Raw genomic sequence first — 5,640 nt, 5'->3', positions numbered from 1 at the left:
CGAGAATGTGGGCGCGAATCCTGCCAGCTGCCGACCTGCGGGCGATTCTGTTGTGTGCTTTTGCTCTCGTGGCTTCGACCGTTCCTCTCCGAACTAGGCGCCAATAATTATCACTGGGGGTTTAACTTGGTTCTCCGTGCAAACCCTTCTCCGTGCTCTCGTGCGGGGTGGAGATCAGCCCCGGCGCTGAATGCGTGAGGAAGTCTGTGTGAGGGGTGTCTTAATGTCCCACACGTCCAAAGGATTTCGTTTCAGTTGACAGGCAGAATCCGAAAATGGGTGCATGTAGCAAGCTGGGTCACTCTTGTGAAACACAAACCCTTTGCCACTTCCCAGCTCCGACTGGGCAAAGCTCAGAATTTTTCAAAGCTATCTAGGAACCTTAATACCTGGCCCCTCTGGTCACTTTTCAGCCTCTAGTCTGGCGGTTTTCTCCTGGACACACCCCGCAGTCTAGTCTCCCAGAGAGGGGTCTTGCTTTGTCTTCTCTCTAGCGCTCAGAGCAGCGCCGGATCCACCCTAGCTACTTAATACCTACCTAATAAGTATTCATGAATTTGCATGATATTGTCCAAAAGCTTTAGCAAACCCTCAAAGGTTCCGTAAGACCCCATAGAGATTAGAGTCAGCCACAAATATGGAGACTCAAGCAAATATTTGAATAATAACTGGAGCACCTGGTTGGCTCAGTGGGTGGAGCCTGTAACTCCATCGCCGGGGTGTGAGTGCCGGGGGTCCAGCCCCAGTAGGGGTTCCCGAAGGATGGCGTCTGCGAAAATAACAAATGGACACAGACAACAGTGTGTTCGACTGGCCGCTTTATTGTGGCAAGCGTGGCATTATATGTGTTAGCAATTTCCTCGTAGCGTGCGTCATCTATGTTTCTCGGCTTTACCTAATTCTAAAAATGTTCCTTTGTGTAATCACCCATTAAGGAACCTCATGGTTATTTCTTTGTAACGTTCCCTCCTGCCTTTTGCTTATTAATTTCTTCATACTACTTTCATTATGTAGCTACGTTTATGGTTTATAAAGCGTTTGCTTCGCTATTTTCATGAAAGGTCATCTAGCTGTCAACACCTCAAGTGGAACATTTATAGGGACATGACTTCTTAATTGTTTCTTTGAACCAAGCTGAGTTTACCCAAGCTGAATTTCTAGTAGGAAGGTTTTGTTGGTTTTTTTTTTTTTTTTAGAAGTTTGAGGAATCAAAGAGAAACAACCTAAATATGGCAGGAAGGAAAGGGGTTTCTAGGGAAGTAGTGCAGCTTGTTGAGAACAAGGGGGCAAGAGGACTTTGTCACAATGTTGTGGAAGGGAAACTGCTGCCAAGCCTGGAGAATCCTGAAGAGTTTTCAAGTAGATGAAATACTTATTAGATCCTGGGAATCTACTTTAAGGCCTTGCAAAGGTATGTAAGTGGGCCAAGTGAACCAGAGAAGAAAATAGCTGGAGCACAGACCCCACAGGTAGGGTAGGAAAAGCTTGGATAACACCGTTTCCTTCGGGAGAAATCCTTAGTCTGGAATCATGATGGAATCAGCAGTCCTCCCTAAGAACTCAGCAGCAAATCTAAGATCCTCCCGTCTGAAATGTGTTCCCTGTCCTCAAACATGTGAGTCCAAGAAATGCATGGAGCCTGTCCCTTGGCTTCATACTCTGTTCTATCCCAGTGTCTTCTTACATCTCTGGCTACCCAGTCTCCTTTGTGGACTTACTTTGACCGCCCCTTAATGTATTCCCCTGAGGCTATGACTTGGCACTAGCACTCTGGGTCATGCCGGTCACTCCCGTGGCTTCAGTTACTACCATAAGCGGACCATAGTGAAATCTCTCTCTCTAACCTAGTTGTCTCCTGAGCAGATGCCCTCTCCATTAAAATCTCATATAAGCCCATCAAATTTAACACATCTAAACAAAACTCATGATAATATCTACCTCTTCCAGCCTTTATTGTTTCTTCTCTATTGAAAATCTCAATTAGCAGTGCACCTATCTTTTGTTAACCCACCTACTGGGGAGGAGCACTCCATGGAGACATTACTTCTTTCAGGACCCTTTCCTGTCTTTCCTAGCATTTGGTGCCCCTTGACATCATCTACCCAACTTATCTTCTTACCAGATGTTAAAACTCCTAGTTTCATCTGTCGCCTGTACTAGACTACATAAGCTTTACAGATCATCTTGTTATATTGCTTTATGCACAGGTCCTAACACATTACAGGCATTCTATATGAGTGAATAGATTCTTTATGTCCCGTGCCTAACACATGTGAATGAATATGAATATATTCTTCTGGATGCAAGGAATGTATCCAGCTGTTTCCCACCTGAAGGCTCTATCAAGAACCAAGTTAAGAGCAAAAATTGAGAGGGTAATTGCTTGCTTCTGTTGAGGCGCCACACAGCACCTGTTTTCAGGGGAGTCCTCATTATAGTTGCGCATCAAGCTCTACTCAGAGCTTTGCATGGACCAGGATAGGAACTAAGAATAATGAATAGGCAAAAGGAGAGCAAGAGAATCATTTTAAAAATTGCATCTAGATCAAGGATCATACGCTACCTGGGCTGGTGAGGAATGGGTGGGTAGCCACCATAATCTCCACGTGTGAGCGAGGGGCCACGGCTACAGCAGCGCTCCTCAGCCAGTTTCTCCTGAAGGGGCCTTGAAGCCATTCTTGGTGAAGTTTCACAAAGCCCTCTTTGGAGTGAGTGCAGGAGTGCAGGCCAGATTTAAGCTAGAGGGCAGAACCCCCAAACCTCCCCTGTAGCAAGCTCCCCAGTTGGTCTGAGGGGGGCAGTGAACCACCACTGCAGATTGGCCACAGCTCATTTGCCGTGCACTCTGCAACAGGGGTGACTCAATTCTTTCTTGGCACAACTCCTCCATGGTGGCTCCAGACCAAAGGTGATGACGTTATCCAGGATTGTGAGAAGGGTTCATTATGACCACAGGGATAAATGAACTCCTAAGAAAGTGTCGTCAGAGAAGAGCAGGGGGGTAAAGACTGGTCTAGAGGACAAACTGCTACGAATGAGAAATAAGGAGTATCTGAGAGAAAGAATGCCTTCGCATGATGTTTGCAGAAATGTCCCAGAAACTGGAGTGGTCAGTTTTGTCAACTGCAGCCAAGGCCAAGAGAAGGAAGTGAGCCCTCTGTACCAAGCGCTGTGACATTTCTGTTCTCCCAGCAGCAGTGTCCACGGAAACTTCTGTGAGCAGGTGGCAACTGGTACACTTCCAACAATGCCAGACCTTTGCGAAATGTTTTCGTTCCTCTTGTCCACAAACTGGTATCACCTTCAAAAGACATATTAGCCACTTCTAAAAGACTATTCTTAATGAAACCCTCTTACTTCAGCCAGTGTCTTCAACTACATACTACAAATCTTTGTAATTTGTATTTTCACCATCAGTGCATTGCTGGGTCCTGTGGTTGTTGCCTGCTCCTACATACCTGACACAGCAGCCTCTCTGACCGCTTGGGAACCATCACCCTCCGCTCAAGCACAGCTCCTTCTCCCACCCAAGAGGACTAGCAGGATGACACAGCCCCAAGCCCAGGCTTTAGGAATCAGACAAACTTTTGCTCCTAGCTTTGGAGGTGGGTATTGCCCAGGAAGCTTTGATGACAGCGCCCTACGGGGCAGATCTGATACCTACCAATCCTTGGGTGACCACTTAACCCTTTCAAACCCCATTTCTTGTTCTGTAAAATGACCAGTTGCCTCTTCTCATAGGGGTGATGATAAAAATGCAGATTAAAAAAATTACTTGTCAGTTTCTGGCATGTAAGTACTCAACAGGTATCAAAAAAACGTTCAGGCACTTTTTGCTATCTTCATAGTACAATTCTCTTCAGTGATGCTAAAGTAGAGACATCACAACTTTACTAACCTTCAGCTTTATCCAAGTTGACTGCACTTACAATTAACCTTCTTTGGCAGTACTCGAGTTTTTGCCAAATGGCGGATTCTCCATTACTGGAGGTTGTCTAAAAAACACTTCAGTACTCCCACTTATCCCACTTAAAGAGAAGGAATACACTTTTAACAGGAAGTAAACACAGGCAGCTTTTCACCTTTACACCCAAGACCTTACACATGTAGTGTAAGCTACGATCTTTTCTCTTTCAGTGGGAACTATCCAAATACAAATTTATATTTGAAATAACCTCATCAAGGGAAACGGTCTGTCATCAGAACTGGAACTTCGAGAACTTAGGACTAACATTTACTGAGAAGGCACCATGTACTTGGCACCACTGTAAGCACTTTACGTGTATTAGCTCGTTTAAAAAAAAATTTTTTTTTAATGTTTATTTATTTTTGAGACATTGTGAGAGACAGAGTGCAAGCAGTGGAGAGGCAGAGGGAGACACAGAATCTGAAGCGGGCTCCAGGCTCGGAGCTGTCAGCCCAGAGCCCGACGCAGGGCTCGAACTCACGAACCGTGAGATCATGACCTGAGCCGAAGTTGGGACGCTTAACTGACTGAGCCACCCAGGTGCCCCTAGCTCATTTAACTTACAGGCAAAAATTGAGCCACCGAAAGAGAATGCAGTTTTCCCAAGTCTTGAAGCAGGTAGTAAGTGGTAAAGCCAGGATTCAAACCCATTAGCTCCAGAGGCCAGGCCATGCTCTGAACTGGATTAAGACTTATCACCTCTCTTATCATAGTCATACCAGCAAATACAGCATCCAATCCCCAAAATGAAAAATACTGACTTTGCAAATCCCAAGTTCTCTCTGCCTAACACAGATGCATCAGAAATTTGAAAATTGGTAATGACATATAACCGTTCTATATTAAATTTAGTTATAAAATTCTATCACTAGTTGAAAAGTTTATTTCCTATTATACACCAAGGATTACAGAACCTCAAAGGAAATTCCATTTTTCTTTAAAATGGCAAGGTTAAAAAAGTACCTAAGAAAAACCGAAGTCAAAAGTACTTCATGAATCCAGGGAATATTTAGTATTAAAAAAAAAATTTTTTTTTTTTACATTTATTTTTGAGAGAAAGAGCGTGAACTGGGGAGGGGCAGAGAGAGAGACAGCCAGGCACAGAATCCGAAGCAGCTCCAGACTCTGAGCTGTCAGCAGAGAGCCCAATGCGGGGCTCGAGCCCACAAGCTGTGAGAGCATGACCTGAAGTCGGACGCTTAACCGAGTGAACCACCCAGGCGCCCCTAGTATTTTAATATACACCAAAATGTCAAATTATCCTAAGTAAATGTATTTAAAATTGTGTAGGATTTGAGACCGCACAAAAGGCTAACCAAAAGTCACAAAGTGTAGTATCTTAAATACACCAGTGAAGACAAGATACACCTGTATGCCAGTTGAGCGAGCAAAAACCCAGGGCTTATATTCAAATAAGCTGTACCTCAGTTTCGGGTGTCCTAATTCCACTTCTGAGGTTCCTTGATTGTATTACAAGAAATATCTAAAACAGTATCTTGCTTTCATCGGAAATCACATTTCCTCTCAACCACATATATGTAAAAAACTATAGCTTCTAAAACCATTCTATAACACAGACTTTGGCATATCAGTAGACATATCATTAGTATCAGTAGCAGTGACCAGTGTTTTCAAACAAACATCACTGACTACTACACAGATACCCTAGTGAC

This window comes from Prionailurus viverrinus, chromosome B2 (genome assembly GCF_022837055.1).
Source record: "Prionailurus viverrinus isolate Anna chromosome B2, UM_Priviv_1.0, whole genome shotgun sequence".
Taxonomy (NCBI): Eukaryota; Metazoa; Chordata; class Mammalia; order Carnivora; family Felidae; genus Prionailurus; species Prionailurus viverrinus.
This window is presented reverse-complemented; position numbering follows the sequence as displayed.